Source organism: Megascapheus bottae, chromosome 4 (genome assembly GCF_031878675.1).
Source record: "Megascapheus bottae isolate mThoBot1 chromosome 4, mThoBot2.hap1, whole genome shotgun sequence".
Lineage (NCBI taxonomy): Eukaryota > Metazoa > Chordata > Mammalia > Rodentia > Geomyidae > Megascapheus > Megascapheus bottae.
Genome location: NC_143512.1, coordinates 42,907,477 through 42,924,761, shown reverse-complemented (window position 1 = coordinate 42,924,761; position 17,285 = coordinate 42,907,477). Strand labels below are relative to the sequence as shown.

At 39.2% G+C, this 17,285-nt stretch overlaps 1 pseudogene; it reads right to left on the bottom strand.

Moving 5' to 3' along the window:
* Positions 1-10,639: 10,639 nt before the first annotated feature.
* LOC150064345 (AP-3 complex subunit sigma-1-like) lies at positions 10,640-11,357 on the bottom strand (annotated as a pseudogene).
* Between the last annotated feature and the right edge of the window lie 5,928 nt (positions 11,358-17,285).

Here is a 17,285-nt window from a genome sequence, read left to right as displayed (position 1 = left end):
AATGCAATCTGCATGACCATTACTGGATGAATTGATAAAGGAAATGTAGTATACATTCACAAAGAAATATTATTCAACCATAAAAAGCAATGTATTCTTCCATTTGTACTATAAATTGGTAGACATAATATTAAGTGAAATGTGTTCAAAAAAGGCAAATCCTCTATGTTCTGAGTCATGTGTGAAAATTTTTTAAAAAAAGACCTCTGATGAAAGAGGAGTAGAAAATAGAATAATACTTACTAGAGCCTGAAAATGATACAAAGGGAAGGGAATGAAGAGAAGATGGCTCATGTTGGATACAAGGAATAATGTTCAATATAGCTCTTTAGATAATTATGATTGGTAACAATTAATTGCATATTTTAAAATAGCTGGGCTAGGTTGTAACTCTGTGGCAAAGTGCTTGCCTAACCAGTGCAATATCCTGGTTCTATTTCCAGTACCAAAAAAGAAGAGACAAAAAAGATAGATTCAAGAAATATACAGCTAGTAGAGAGGATTTTGAATGTTCCCAACACAAAGAAATAATAAAGATCTGAGATAATGAATTTCAGTTACTCTGAACTGATCTTTATATATTATGTAAAAAAATATCTTCTTTGTGTTGCAATACATTGTATTCAAATTTCCCACTTGCCCCATAAATGTATTATTACCATTTTTCATTTCAAAATAAAAATGTGTATTTTAGAAGGGTTAGTCTGATATAACAAATCATACCATGCAATGTTGTATATGTAACTGTTTAATAATTACCCCTCACCCCCCCCCGCCTTGATACCCAGTGTTCACTGTGTATCTTTGCCAAGATTCAAATATACTTATACAAGACCACATGCTCACACAGTGGGTAAATTTGAATAGTGGAAAAGTCCTACATGTAATCAGCTCTAGGACACATTGACACAGAAAGGGTGTTAATCCAGTCAGTATTAGTAATCTACTTCTGCCCCAGACATTTCTCATAGTCCATAGGTGTTAATGGGCATTTTCGTAGCATCTGTTCGCAAAAGTCAACCCCTGAACAGCAAGACAAAGATGAATAAAGGAAGCAGATGAGTAATTCTCAGATTGTGAGGGCCAATGCCTTTGTATACGATGCATTTCACACAATGATATGCATAGAATATGAGTTGAACCAAATGTTTATGAAATCAAGTGAGCACATTGTAATCTTCTCTTTCTCCACTTACCCATGGACAGCCACAGCGGTGATAGAAATTGTGTGGCCTCATTCTCAGGACAAAGGTTATTATGATCATGATTTGTCTCTAAATTATAATAGTAATGTTGCAATGACAAGAAATAGCTCTGTTATACATTCACAAGTTGCCTCTGGACATTGCTTAAGCATTTCAGAGGAGAGTGCATAAATAAAATGAAAAATTTATTTTACAGAATAAAGTACAATGTATCTTATATGAGGGGGCTGTCATCATCAAAATACATAAAGCTTAAGAGAATAAAGCGTAATGTTAACATCAATAAGAAGAGAATACACCAAATGATCTTAGAAACTGAATAACCTACTTCAATTTCATCTGTGAATGACAAAACAAAACTCACTGAAACTCTTTTCATTAAGGAGTCAATCTGATTAAAGTACTGTATATGAAATTCCAACATAAAACCCTTTTGAATAATTACCATTCAGTAAAAGAAAATGAAGGATAGAAATGTAAAATAGACCCTGTTTAGGTTACAGGTAGTTGTGGGTAGGAGAGGGCACATGGAAAGAGAGAAGCAGAGTTGTTTTTTAAAAAAAGAACTGCATGTACATGTGTTAAAATAGAACAATGAAGCTTGCCAAAGTTGGTTTGAGAAGTAGGGAGGGAAGAAGGAAAGTAATAGAAGGATGAGTTGGATCAAGGTACATTGTATGTATATAGGGGCATATCAAAATGAATTCTCCTTGCACAACTAATCCATACTAGTTTCCAAATGTGACAATCAAAAGGTGTTAGAGAGGGACACTTGGTGGTTCTAGTGGGTAGGTGAGGAGAAGGGCGACGAGTCCCATCCTCAGTGGTCTCCTTGTCTGTAAGGTGGACCTTCATGAGACAAGGTATAACTTCAGTGGCCTACAGAAATCAAATAGACAATAAAATTGGCCAAAGTAAGGTGGTAAGAGCAGTTTGACAAGAGCCCAAGTTGCCACATCCCCTTAATGGGCAGTAAGTAACTACTACCCCCAGCCATGTGCATGCGCGTAAGAATGAAATGTGTCGACACCGGAGTGATGTGAGGTTCATGATCATTCAGAAGCTTCACTCACATGGAAGACTGTTGTGAGTTACAAAGATCGCCTGTGTGAATGGGAGCTTCCCTATGGAAGGAGTTCCTTAATAGGGGAGGGATTCCTTAACAGACAGCAAGATGACTTTTACTCATGTCACCCTTCATCAAAACTTCGTAAAGTAGAAACAATTACTAAGCCTAATCTACCACAGAAACTTATCTCCATGTTACAGACAGGGAAATTGAAGTTCAGATTTACTACTAGGCATCAGTTTCTTGTGGCAATAATTCTAGCTTCTCAAGAGGCAAAGATGAGGAGGATTAATGTTTGAAGCAAACCTGGACAGAGAAATCCAGGCAGGGAGTTAGGCTTAGTGGTAGAGTGCTTGCCTAGCGTGTACGAAGACCTAGGTTCGATTCCTCAACACCACATACATAGAAAAAGCTGGAAATGGTACTGTGACTCAAGTGATAGAGCACTGTCCTTAGGCTTTCTCAGGCCCTGAGTTCAAGCCCCAGGACTGGCAAAGAAAAATCCATGAGATTCCATCTCCAATTAACAGGCAAAAATCCAGGCAGAAGATATGGATTAAGTAGTAGAGTATCACCAGCTAAGTGAGCAAGTAAAAGGAGCAAGCACAAGGCTTTGAGTTCAAACCTAACCATGGCATGAGCAAAATTTTTTTAAAAGCTTAAATATATAGAGTTACCCCTAAGGATCACATAATTATAATAGTAGCATCTACATTAACATGTGGAGAGAAATATGTGTCTAAGGCTGGGTTACACACCGTGCAGGCAACTTAATTTACATCTTTGAATCTTCTTTTTAACTACTTTAAGAATTAAATCAGTTACTTATAAAATAAAGCATGTGCACGGGATGTGTTGGCTCATGCCTATACTCACAGCACCTGGGAGACTGAGGCAGGAGGATTATAAAATTCAAGGCAAACTTGAGCTACATAGTGAGATCCTATGTGTGTGTGTATGTGTGTGTGTGAGAGAGAGAGGGTGGGGGAGAAAGAGACAGCTAGTAGAATTTTACACATATTTTTTCAATGATCCTAATTTCTACCCATTAAGAATTGTTGGGATTCATCCCTGAAATTGAACAAGTGTTCTCAACTGTCAACAGACATCCATGAACCACCAGGTGCTGTTTCTGTGTAAGTCTATGCTGTAAGTTAGACAAAGGATATCACGTACTCAATTATCTTATTGAAAAAAAAAACAATGACATCATTCACAGATAAACTGAAAGACTCGAGAGTGCAGAAAATGTCTGTGTTGTTTTTTAAAGCCTTGTTCAGCAAAACATGATTTGAAACACAAATTGACACAGTTTGTTATCCTAATATCTATTCCATTAATTATCAGAATACAAAATTGACACTCGGATTTCAATTCAGAGGCACTACTTTTTCTTTTTAACTAGTGATGTAAATCCAGGCTAATACTTATGGAACAATACAAATCTTATTTAGCCAAATGTCTGTTTGTCTGGCCAGGCAACATGCTGGGCTGTCTAAAATCTCATCAGCATAAAAGATTTGGCCACCTAGACATTTAAAGCAGATCAGCTGCTTCTGTCTTTTTGTTCAGTCCCACCTGTACAAAACCTCAAGGCTCTCTCTAACACTACTCCAACACGCTGAGTGTCAGATGACTGACATTCAAGTGGCTGGGAACATGGTTCTATCTCCTATCTCAACACACACACACCTTCAAGTGGGCTCATGTATGATGGCCAAAACTCTCTGGAAAACATCATCCATCTGTCCCAGCTTGATATTATATATCTTTCTTATTTCTGTTGATAGACCAAGATGAGAAAGAGAGAGCAAGCAGAGTGCTGTGGTCCCATGCTTCTCTACTGGATCTGCTGGAGGCTGGAAATTGAGATTGGTCAGCAGCTGGAGTGCTTCAGAAGTGCCAGGAGTAGGTCAGTAAAGAAAGATTGAGTTCCAGAGGATTCCACAAGTCTTGAAACAAGGAAGCAAGCATATCAGTAGATGCTTAATAATGCATTTTTCTGAATAAAAATATGAAAGAATGAATGAATGAGTGAATGAATAAAAGTAGATACAGTATTGGGGGAAGAAAAAAAAGGACGCAAGTGTCTTCAATTGAAAATAAAGGTCTTCCTCAATTCAATCTCCTGTAGTTATCTTCTTTCTCTCTTCCTCATAGGGCCTTGGTTCGAATTCTCCCAACTTGGCTCTCCCAACCACAGGTCCATGGGCCAGTTCTCCTGATGTGTGTGGGGAGGACAATGATAGTGTATATCTCATGCAAACTGTCATCAGGACTAATTGAATATGTATATATAAATTTAAAGTATTTAACCAAAGAGAGGTGATAGAACCTCTGGCCAGCCTGGTCCTCTGCAAGTCTACAGGGCATCTGTGACCACTACAATTTAGCAATGTTCCCATTGATGTTGGCAAATGAAGTAGAATTCTAGAGTAAACATTCAGGTCAAAGGGCTGACAGCAGACATTGACACAGGGTTTGGACGTGGAACTGGCAGTTATATAAAAACTGAAGAGGAATGAAGGGCCCCTGAGAAGTGTCCACTCCATGGGGGGAAGTCTGGGGGCTGAGAGAATTGAGAATGTAAAGGATGTGGACAGGAGGTACCTGCCTCACACCCAGAGTCAGTGAGAATTATACATGGCGCTGCTCTGTTGGTTCAGATTTTCTGAATCAAAGCAGAATCAAAGGCAGGATTATATAGGCAGAAGATATGAAGGAGAGAGGGGAGGACAGATGAGGTGGGAAATGTGTGGAGGCTGACAACATTTCATCCCAAAGGCTGCTGTGAGATTCGGTGTCTGGTGAGGAAGAAGGGACAGGAGAGGGGACAGGGCAGGAGGTGCAGGGGAGGACCCCATCTTGAAGTGCCAGGCTTGTATCAGTCCCCTCCTTTGTTCAGCCTTGGACTGGGAAAAGCCATGACAAGTGTGGCCTTGGCAGGTCCATGAGGTACCCAGAAGGTCAGCAGATGGAAACATCGGTTGATAGTGTGCCCACAGCCTAAAGCCTGAGGGTTCATTTCCACCCACCTCTCATGCCACCCCTCCTTTGACCCCCACCCAAGAAGGAATCTCAGCTCCATTTGCATCTGGTTTCCTCTTAGCTTTCTCCATTTTTGGCAGGAGCTAAAGGTCCACTGTACAACTAAAATTCATCCTTCCACTCCAAATTAAAAGAAGTGTAAGGGGCTGGGGTGGTAGCTCAGTGGTACAATACTTGCAGATGATGTTTCAATTCCTAATACCCACCTCATATTTTCTTTTACATTATTTTTCCCTCATCTTTGAGGAATACTTTGCAAAAGGTTCTGAATTTGTCTGAACCTCACATATATCAAGCCCTGTAGCATGCTTTTCCTAAGTATATGTACTTGCGATGAAGATCAATTTGCCACTGAGACACAGTGAATGATTAACAATAACAAACAGCAGCAGCAGCAGCAACAATCATAACACTATACTATAATAAAAAGGACCTAAAATGTAGGAATTGTCTGCTACTAGAATTTTCTATTTCATATTTTTTGAACCATGATTGATTGTAGGTAACTGAAACCTCAGAAATTAAACCAAAAGAAAAAAAGGAGACAGTGGATTTTAAGGCTGGTCAAATTCAATCATCCCCAAATCACAGGCAAGGGAACAGGCATGGACCAGGGAAATGACAGAACAGTTGTAAATCTTGTTACTCGGACTAGAATGAGAGTAGCCAACTTTTTCAGAAAGGAGAAAGATGGGAACTGTTTCAGGCTTTATTACACATTGTTCTGTTGTACATTGCTGTCATTCTATAAATACATACATAGATTTTTTTCTTAATGTTTACTAGGGTTTGAACTTAGGACGTTGTGCTTGTTTTTCATATACTGTACCACTTGAGTCACTCTGCCAGCCCTTTTGAGGTTGGTTATTTCTTGTGTCATTGGGATAGGCGGGCACCTGTCACCACAGTCAACCATTGGAATCTTGTTACCTTTGGACTGGCCATCTCCAATCAGCAATATTTTGTATAAGCCTTTACAAAAATAAAAAATAATTCTTCTAATTTTCTGCTTAAAAGAGAGGGTGGGTGGTTTGTCCCATAGGCCATCATATGTCAACTTCCACACCACTATTGCTGGTATCTTCTTTACATTTCATTTTTTACCATTTCATAAACCAGGCAAAATTCAAAATGCCTTCAAGTTTTACAGCTAGTTTTGGAACATGTTTGTAGTGTTTGGTATGTGTTAACAGCAGCTCCAAGCTTTTGGATTTTTTTTTCATAGTCATTCTCTTCCTAAAATCATTCCTATTTTAAAACAAGTACTATTTGTAAGTCCCTAAACTAACAAGCCTTCTTAAAATAGCTGAATAATGTCACTGTACTTCAGCAGAGCAAAAAATATACCAATCAAATCTTTTAAATTAAGAAATGTCTTTTATAGCCTAAACTCCTAGAATTTTGTATTCATGCCCTTATATCCAAGCCATACAAGAAGGAGAAAAAGGGGGGAGTCTGCCTTACAAGATGAGTTTTATTACCTGCCATCACTCTGAACTTAATCAGTTTTTATTTCCTCTGGAAAATCAATTAGCTCACAGAAATGGCACACAGGAAAGTCAACTATGTAAATAGTTAATTTCTTTCATCAGCATTCACTTATCTGACAGTTGGGTCTTCATGACATTTTTAGGGGTTAAAAACCATTTGCCTATGTCACCTCAGAAAAAGCAAACGGGAAATCAATACCAGGTTAATAAATACAGGGGTCATGCTGGGTGAAAGTAAGTCATTCTTCCTGTCATTGGCCTTAATCTGTTATAAGACTTGCTGTTCTCATATCTTCAAGTTACAGAAAATGTGGGGCTACAGTAATCCTGATGCTGATGTGACCTTCATAATCTATTCCATATGCTCATTGTTTTTGCAAGCCTACTCATTTTTCCTGCCAGGTGAGTTGAAATATTTTTAGTACATTATTGACAAAAAACATATTCCATATGTTATGCATTAAACAATCAGACATCCTAACAATAAAGATAGGGACCTTCCCTTCCTTCTTTCCCCTCATCTTCCTACAGAGAATAGAGAGCTGGCTATAGCCAGTACCAAGATGTTCTTGGTGACCTAGTGATTCCTGTGGGGACATTGTTAAATGAAGTCAGGCATAATCAGTCTTTCTGCTGTCCTACAAAATAATCTGTTTCCTCTTTTGCAGGGTCTTGGTGTTATTCTCTTATATCTTTGCAAAGCCCTTCAGCTTGTCCCTATTTCCTCCTAGGTAAGATAACCCACATGGGGAAATATCTGTTCTGTTTTAAATTTCAAGCTGTCATAAAATCTCATCCGATGACAGTTGCCACATCTCATATCTAAAAGAAATGAGTAACCCATATATACCCCATGTGGGGAAGGAAAGGTAGAGCCTGTGGAGAATAGATCATCTAAATATCCATCTCACTGCTCACTCCTTTTTTTAGATATTAATTTTAGTTTTTATAGCTCCTCCTACATTAATTTCAGTATCTAAGTGAAATCAAAAGCACATATTATCAAAACCAGAGATGCTCAAATTTTTATCTACACAAGAACCTGAAGAAGAACTTGTCCTGTACAGATCACCAAATCCTACTCTCAGATGCTCTGATTCAGCATATCTGAAGTAGAGCCTGGGAGTATGAATGTTAGCAAGTTCCAGGAAACTCAATAAAGGGAGGCTACCAGACAGGTCCAGTGCCCAGTTGGTTAGGTCCTTTGGAAAACAGTCTGAAAACCATTGAGAATCAGAAGGCTACATTTTCTTGATACTGCAAGAATAAAATAACCTAATATCCATCTGCTTGTGAAAGTACAGGTTTTTGGTGTATTAGTAGGGTTTTGGGGGGCAGAGTTGGGGAAGCCCAACTGAGCATGTGTTGCATAAATATGGTGTGCATGTGTGTGTGTGTGTGTGTGTGTGTGTGTGCAAACACATTAAGATATTTATTTTAAGGAATTGTCTTACATAATTAAAAAGGTTTGTTGATGGAGGATACCATCAAAATCTCTAGCAGCCTGGACAAGAAAATTGGGTTTGTGTAGGATAAAAATATCAGAAGAAACAGGATATTTAAACTATCCTAAATGAGCAAAAAGAATCCCATGATGAAAATGATAAAAAAAAAGAACAATGTAATGTAATATAACCACTTAAAATAAAAATGTAAAATAGTGACGTTTTTCTCTAAGTATCTAAGTCGATAGTTTCATAAGTATGTAGAAATACATGACAGAAAAAATTAGAGGATTTTAAGTACTTACTTTTTACTACAGGGATGGAGTGCTTTAACATAAAGGATTTACTGTCACCAAAGGAATGACCACTCTGTCAAAATGGCATCATAGTGTGAACAACACTGTGTGATATACTAACTTATTAGAGGAAGTTAATAACTCTTAAAAAATAAAATAACATATCAATATTAAAATTAATCTATTTTTAAGAATGTGACCATTCCAACTTTAAAACTATCAAAAATACCATTATTTCAATAGGGGAAAAATCTATTAAATGTCAGAAAACTTCATATTTATGTAAATAAAATGTTTTTCCTTTTGTGCTTTTTAATGATGAAGTATTTTAATTATACAAGTATATTGTACAATTGCAAGCTAAAAATAGGTTGGTTGTCCGGGCACAGTGGCTCACACCTATAAACCTAGCTAGTCAGGAAGCTGAGATCTAAGAATCACTGTTCAAAGCCAGCCCAGGCACTAAGGACCATGAGGCTCTTATCTTCAATTAACTACTGGAAAACCAGAAGTGGTGCTGTGACTCAAGGGGTAGGGTAGTAGCCTTGAGCTGAAGAGCTGAGACAACACTCAGTCCCAAAGGTAGGGCAGTAGCCGTAGCCTTGAGCTGAAGAGCTTAGGAACAACACCCAAGCCTAGAGCTCAAGCCCTATAGCCGGTACAAAAAATAGGTTGGTTGGACAAAGGCAAATGCTTCTTGTTAGCCCTGTGGGTCACACAGTCCAATTCCTTCTCATCTACATAATCTCTGCCCTCATCAGTTTATGGCAACTCCACAACCACCACCAGTGAGTACTGAATAAACAAAAGCTACTTCTTACACAAGCATTTGAACTTTGAGCTTTGATTTACTGTTTGGGTACCAGTTACTGATTCCAAATATATTCTAACAGTTGCTTCACATCATTTTGTTGCGAACTTTCTGTTCTTTAATTAACTGCTGTTATATTTGGCCTAGAGTTTAATAAACTGTATTAGGAAAGTGCATGCTTTCAGGGAAGAAGTTGTCAATTGAGGCTTAAAATGAAAAGTCCTCTTTAGGCTAAATGAAAGGGCCTCCAGGGTATGGAAACAAGAGCCATATAATGTGCGATTGTTCTTCTCAATGTACTATGTTATTTCTCATCTCTTTTGTTGTCCCTTAGTTATTCTCATATTGTTATAGTATCTTATCTTGTTATTTGTATATTATATATATGATTATTTGTTTATTTGAAATAGGACAAAAACATGAGAAGGGGTAGCAATGTGTGTGAAGTAATGCATCTTCTATCTGGAAAATATAACTGTAACCCTTCTATTAATTACAATAAAAAAAGAAAAGTCCTCTTTAAAAGTAAAGTCAACAAGATAAAAAAATAATCATACCCGCATTTTCCAACATTTACTTGAGATTAAAAGTATCCAGGCTTTTGGAAAGTAGAGGTCAACAAGAACTCATTAATAGGTATGTCCTCTCATCACTCTAAAATTCCATCAAATGATTTTGGAATACTGGGCTTTTTGTTTTGTTTTTCATTGTAGTACCTTTTAGTAGTTGTATGATGGAGGTTTTTCTTTTAACAGCGATAAAATAGACTTTTATTTACTTTGTTGAATCAGAGGGTTATAAAAAATTTATTGCTAATGAAGATCTTGGGGCAACAGAAAGATGTCTCTGAAGTCCAGTTATCTTGGAGTTTATTTCACTAAGAGGAAAAGGTCATAATGTTTTCATGCAATACAGACTTGGTTCTTTAAATAACAATTGTGACAAATGGTAGAAAGAATTAAGAGACTGCTCTACCTGTGATTCATACAAAACACCAACATTCTACGTTGTATATATTAAAGTAGTATCTCACTTTTGGAAACACTGTAATAGCCGATACATATGGGCATGCCGTAGGTGGGCATAGAAATGCAGTATTTTCTAAAGAAAGAAATCACACACACACACACACACACACACACACACACACACTAACTATTCAGTTTCTTTAAAATCACTGAGCAAGAAAACCAACAATGAACTTCCATACTGATTTTATACAACTTCTATACAGTACCTTGACTTAAATCCAAGAGCAAAAGTTAAGACTCGCCTCCTCTATTTTTGGTAAATAACTGCATGGTAAACTTAGATGACTTTTCCCCTGGGTTTTACCTGGGAGTGGTCTTTTTAATATTTTATTTAAAAGAGGGCAGGTTTGGCACTTTTATACTATGTCACCAATGTTAATGTTTCTCGGGATCTCTGGAAGATTCATGTTCTTTACAGCAGATACGGCACAGGCTGGTGCACCTGCCAAACCAGCCTCTGAGTTTGTCCTGCGAGTCGATCTTCATGACAATCTCGTTCATGTTGGTCTCCAGCACCATCCCCCCCATCACCATCTCAGCAAGAATGTTGTGAACCTTGTCCACATGGAATATCAAGTCCAGCTTGCAGACGTTCTCAAAACACTTGTCCAATGTCTCCACAAACACCTGAATGAGGTCTAGAATGCCAAGTTCGCTTTCTGAGGAATCCACACGGAAGACAAAATACAGCATTGCATAGTGTCTCTATATCAGCTTGTTGTCAGAGCCTCCAATTAACTGGGTGTAAACTCCACAGGCCACACAAAGTGACACAGCTTAAGACTGATTACCAAAGGCCTCCTTCCAGGAAGTTGCAGACATTCTCGTCTCTCTTAGACACCAGATGGAAGGTCTCCCTGATGATCTGCTGCTGTGTGTCTTCACTGTAGGGCTGGTAGAACTTGGAGAGCCGTGGCTTGCCATGGTTGTTGAAGATGAGGATCCCCTGGATCATGGCTGGGTCTGGCCGGCCTGGGGGGGGGGCGGGGCAGAGATGGCACAGGCCGGGCCTCGGGATGTCGCCGGTGAGCCTTCCCCGCCCGCCCCCTCTCACACCTGTATGATGGAGTTTTAGTTCTACCTGTTAGTTTGTGAGTACAATGCAAATTGACCAATCCTTCTCTCCCATCTATCCCAAGCCCACTAAGCCCCACGTCATCTGCTTCCATTTTTACCTATGTACACTGAATATGACGATCCCTTCCTTTGAGTTGTCCCCACAACAAAATGTGTGTCCGCTTCCTGATGTTCATTTTGTTAAACTGTTAGTTGTCTCAAGGAGAAACACCACTGGAATTCTCCCACGTGTATACCACCAGACATTGGTCAACATGTGCATGTGTGTGGATTGCCCTGTATTTGTTTTCAAATAGAAACATGAGTCTTTTATATTCGACTTTAAAATTTTTTTCAGAACTTAAAGTAATATTTTCTTGCCTTGAGGGCCCAAAGGACCTCAAGTAAACCTTGAAATCTTTTATTTTATGCTTAAAATGAAACTACATGGCTTCTAGGCTTGAACAACTGCTCTTCAGAGATGGCATGTATATAGTTTCACAAACTGACTATCCTCATTGTTTGGGAGAAAAACAATGGAAAATGCCTGAGTCTATCCAGAGAGTCTAACTTTGTCTTCTATTTACGTATGATTATAATAGCAGGATTTCTGCTGGGGCAGCTAGCTGCATGTCAACATAAAATAAATACCACAGATGCCTACACAGATTCTTCATTATTACTATCAGAAAATGTTTAAGAAAATTCAAGTATAAATTACAACCTATAGTGGCCATCTTCAAGACATAACTCAAGTTCTTATCTTGGAATGCTACCACTCTATTAAACATCTCATAATTCAGTCACCACCAAAGATGTATCCCTTTCATTTACAAAGGTGTAGACTGGTTGCTAGTAAGTAGATCGGTGGTGATGTGTAAACATAGATATATACCCAGAGAAGCAAATTTATGAACCAACTGCAACATGTAGCATACATAAAATTTTATTTGAACATGCAAATTGAATCACTGGAAACTGTGTGCTCAAATAGAAATTTTCTTTTGTAAGATGTTCAGGGAATTGCCAAATCTATGGGCTTCATTCTTCAGAGAAACTAGCTCTATTCAAATCTTTGTTCTGTTTTCTCTTCAATCTCTAGCACCTAGCACAGAATAATTTTTTTTAATCAGCCTCTGAAATCTTGTGTGAAATTGTGTTCATGTGTATGAATATTTTTTCAAAATGTTAAGAGATTCAGTTTGGAATCTTAAAAGCCTGAATAAATTCTTGGATTAAATGAGTCAAAACATGTGCCAGCTCCCCAGTGTTGGCTGGCAGACTAGAACAAACACTTTTGTGCATGTGGCTATGGTTCTGGGGTTACTGGTTGAGCCTGATTTGGGTGTTGGCTTAATTGGGGAAAAAAAACTCTCAGAATCATCATTTCTTAGTAAGTTCAGTATCATTATAGTCTGAAAATGGATAATTGATTTACCTGTTAAGGACCAACATTCTAAGGTTAAACAAGTTACCAAGCTGAAGAAATTTACCCGTCCAAATTTTCCTTGAGCATTTGTGCTCAGTGATGAAGGATACAGATGAAAAGGATGTGTTTTTCTCACCTTGAAGTGTTAAAATCTACTGGAAGCAACAGGCATATAAACAGATAATTATACAAACATGTGAGAAGTACCATAAAGATATATGAACACAGAGATGTGGAAACTCCATCGAGGAGAGAAAGTTTATAGGAATATGTGTGTTTTTATGCTTCCCAATTACTAAAATCTCTTTCAGGAGGCTTCATGAAATGGGGGCAAAACAAAGAAGTTTTGAATGTGTATCTGGAGGTCCCACACAGCAGAGACGGAGACGAGGGCTCTGTTGTGCTGGGATTTGAAGAAGGTGGTGATTGCCTAAGTATCCCTACCTGTCTGTATGGAGTGTTGACTATTTCTAGCACATTTGCTGAGGACAGAGGCCTCTCAGTGACAGTGCCAAGGAAACTGTTGGAAGTTGCCAGTCACTTTAGAGAAATGCCATGGGGCATCACATGCCAGATGGCTACTGATGAAAGTGATGAAGGCTGCTGTTTGGAAATGAAGCCCGGTTCCATATTTGGTCCTTTTTTCCTTCTTTCTCTTATGAATGCAGAAGATAGCACAGACTCGGCTTTATTCTCCTCTAGCCCTACAAAATCCCCATTACCCTTTCTTTGTTAAATACAATTCTGGAGAGATGGAGTCAAGTTTAGAGCCACAGATGCAGCTTCTGGTTGACCCACAATCTTTCCTTCTTTCATTTTATTCCTGACTGTCAAACATTATTGTCAATGGAACCTTCTCAAATCCACCTGCCTGCCCACCACTAAATTTCTGTGGTATAACTTTTTTCCACCTTTCTAGTTTATGGAAGGGAGGGTAAGGAAATGTTTTGTGGAAGAAGTTCACCTTGAACTTTTTTAAGGAGACATTCCCTATAACTTTAAATCCTTAGCCATTTTTTTCTTTCTCTGTCAGTGCATAATGTCATGGCTAAATGCTTGGTGTTTAGTGTTGCTGTCCTAGGAAGAGGAGCCCACATGAGAGTAACAATTCTGGTATTCCATTGCCTTCCTTCTCTAACTCCATCCAACCACATGAAGTTATCCTATGAGGAATAAGCTAAGAGTGCTTTTCCAGCATGTTGCTTCTTTACCTTAGAAGTTATACTCAGTCATCTTCCTGTTGCTATAACAGAGTACCAAAGGCAAATAGCTTAAAAGGAAGAAAGGTTTCTTTTTGACTCAGCGTTTCAGGTCAGAGTCACTTGGTTCCCTTCTATTGGGCCTCTGGCAGTGACATTCATCATAGTAAACATGTGGTGATGGCCTGCTACCTCATGACAGCCAGGAAGCAGAGACAGAGAGGAAGGGGCTGATGTGAGAGCCCATTTTAGATAAAGCTTAGAAGAAACCAATTCCTTCTTATTAACTACCACCTCCATTCCCTAAATTGCACGTATCGCTCTTCCAGCAGCTGTGGCACACCCCCACTTCTCTTAGTCTCTGATGTCGAGCAGCAGCAGAGAATCCCTGCCCTTAATGATTCCAGGATGTGAAGCCATGAAATCAGCTTGCTTGCTTGCTTGCAAAGCCACCACCTGCATGTGTTTTAGGATTTTTACTGTTGGTGGTGGTGGCGGTCATGGGGCTTGAACTCTGGGCCTGGGCATTGTCACTGAGCTCTTCAGCTCAAGGCTACCAATGTACTCCTTAAGCCACTGTGCCACTTCCCTGCATGTGGTTTTGGCATGTGGTTTAGCCCCATTAGAGGTCAGGGCTGTTTCTAGTTCTAGACACCGTCGCCCAGAACAGGGCAGTCACCAGCTGTCTGTAATAAAGACTCCTTTGTCACCTTTGACTGTGCCCCCTGGATTTTTTTACTCTGAGAGGTTATTTCAGCTGAGATCCTAATATTCTCTTCAAGAGCCATCTCCAATGGCCAAACTTCTTTCCACTAGGGCCTACTGCCTAAAGGCTTCACTAGATCACGGCAGGGCCACAGACCTTTGGGGGGAAGGACTTATACAAACCATAGTACAAGCTAAGTCACCATTCTTTTTTCTTACTAGTTCTGGATAGGTGAGTCTGCTAATTCTTTAAGAACTAAAATGCTTCATCCTCACCTGTTGTCCTGGGTATAGAGAAGTAAACCAAGCTTCTCCCTAGCTCCCCTCCACCTTTTCTCATTCTTCCCCAAAGAAGAGAAATTGTCATGTGAGAATAAATTAAGCCTGCTTCTCCCAAAAAAGGAGGTTAGCTCTCTTGTCTGTATTTATACAACCACCCTCAAACTAAGGGCTCATTGTGGGAAAGGTACAATATTGTCCTGTGTTACTGGGTTCTAACTCCAAGCAAGTACAAAGCGCTGCTACAACATCAAAATACATATATTGAGCTGACAGAAAACCATATCCTTTTCTGTTCTTAGGCTTTGAGCTGTAGGAAGCCTTTCCGGGAGAAAGGGAAATGGCAGATTATGTCTCAGTCCATCTTGAGGACTATTCAAAGGGCTTGAGATGAAAATTCCACTTTTTGATGTCTTTAAATTAAATCTTATCCTTTAAGGAGGGCAAAAATTTTGGGAACTTGAGTGTTGGGAACATGTAAGCATCTTGAGTCTCATTCCTCCTTATAACGGTATTACCAGATAGCCTTTCTCAAGCTTTTCAAAATGCCTTCTCTCATTCCCTAGGTAATCACTTCCTCCTCTAGTTAGCTAGTGTATTTACTCTATGGAAATTTAAATGAAGGAATTAAAAAATGAATGGAAAAATATGTAATGACAAAAAAGGTTGAATACTCCTTAGTCAAGGAGTATTCTATGGATGAGCAATGAAGCCCTCCCCTGCATCTTCCCTTGCTGTGACATTAAAATACCTCAGGGCAACAAGAATTCAGACTCTTTGTCAAAAGGATTGGTTTTTAAAATGTAAAGAACACAACATCATCCTGAATAATGCTTCATGTTCCTTTAGTCTCGGGTCAGTATCAGGTCTGAACCATTCAGTACTCTGTGTCTTCACATTCAGGGTAGGTAGCTCAACTTTCTGCACAGGCAGAGGATGGTGAGGCAGGGGGCAGAATTCCAGGCAATTCGGAGTAACAGAACCTGAGCTTGGCTACTAAAAGGCCCGAGGAAAGTAATTTGGATGCCTGAATAATCACCTCTGTTGCTTGCAAAGCTTGCCAGTGGAAACCTGTCCCAGAGCTTCCAAGCTTAGAAAGTACAGTGACTGAGCTCCATCCAGGAGGAGGGTGGTGAAGCAATTAAGTTGGGGAACAAGTGGAGCCTATGCCTGGAGCAACTTCTGTGCCATCAATTGAGGGAACTTGCTTGCCCTCAAAAGAAAGTTATTTCAGCACCTGGCACCAAAATTCTCAATATATGAGATCTATGTCTCCTTTGATCTGCACTTACTAGTTCCTGGACTATCAGGCAGAAACCAGGGGAAGGAACATGTTCTCTAGCTACACTTGGCTCATGGGCTTGATCACTCTGCAGGCTGTAGCCTCCACATGGTTGGCCTACTTTGTATGTAGATTTATTCAGCAGGACACTCTCACAAAGCCCAACTGGATAGAATTTAGTCATCTCACTATGCCTTTTGTTACCTTCAGCTTCTCCCATCTTTGAGCTCACACTTTGCAATAATGATCTGACTGATAATAGGGCCACCCAAGGGAACCCCAAGGAGCATTTTAGTTTTGATGGAAATGAGATGGTTTTATTACTACCATCTTCAAGTAGTTGTACAAAGTAGTTTCAGTGCAACATGTCTGTTTATCCAGACCATGCAACTTGATCAGCATCACCCCTCCCATCATCTCCTGCATTTTGCCCAACCCCATCCATCCCCAGAAGTCATCTGGTTTCATTTTGACATCTGTACATTGAACATTATTATGTATTTACCCACCCTTCCTTTCTCCATTGAGCCAGAACTGTGGATTCAAGATGTCCTGTTTTAAATCTCAGTTACATAGCTCAGAAATAATCTTGTCGATTTATAGTAAGGATCAAATGAAACCACATGAAGATGCAACCAAATGCTAGCATAAAGTAGGTGTGTTGTATGTAATTGCTATCTTTCTAGACCCTCAGTTCCAGTCCTGTTCCACACAAGTGTTTCATGAGAACCAATAATGAAATTTGCAGGAATTATATTAACTAGTTTATGTCATCCTGGGAGCTAGAGATGAGTGTGGTTGAAGCAATTATATCACAGAGTCCAGCAAGCACTATAAACAGGGCTTGGAAGCAACCCCAGAAGTCTGCTTTATCAGCATTCTACTGAGTTGTTCTTAAGCTGCAGTACCTGAAATACGAGGAAGATCGCCTGAAATTTTT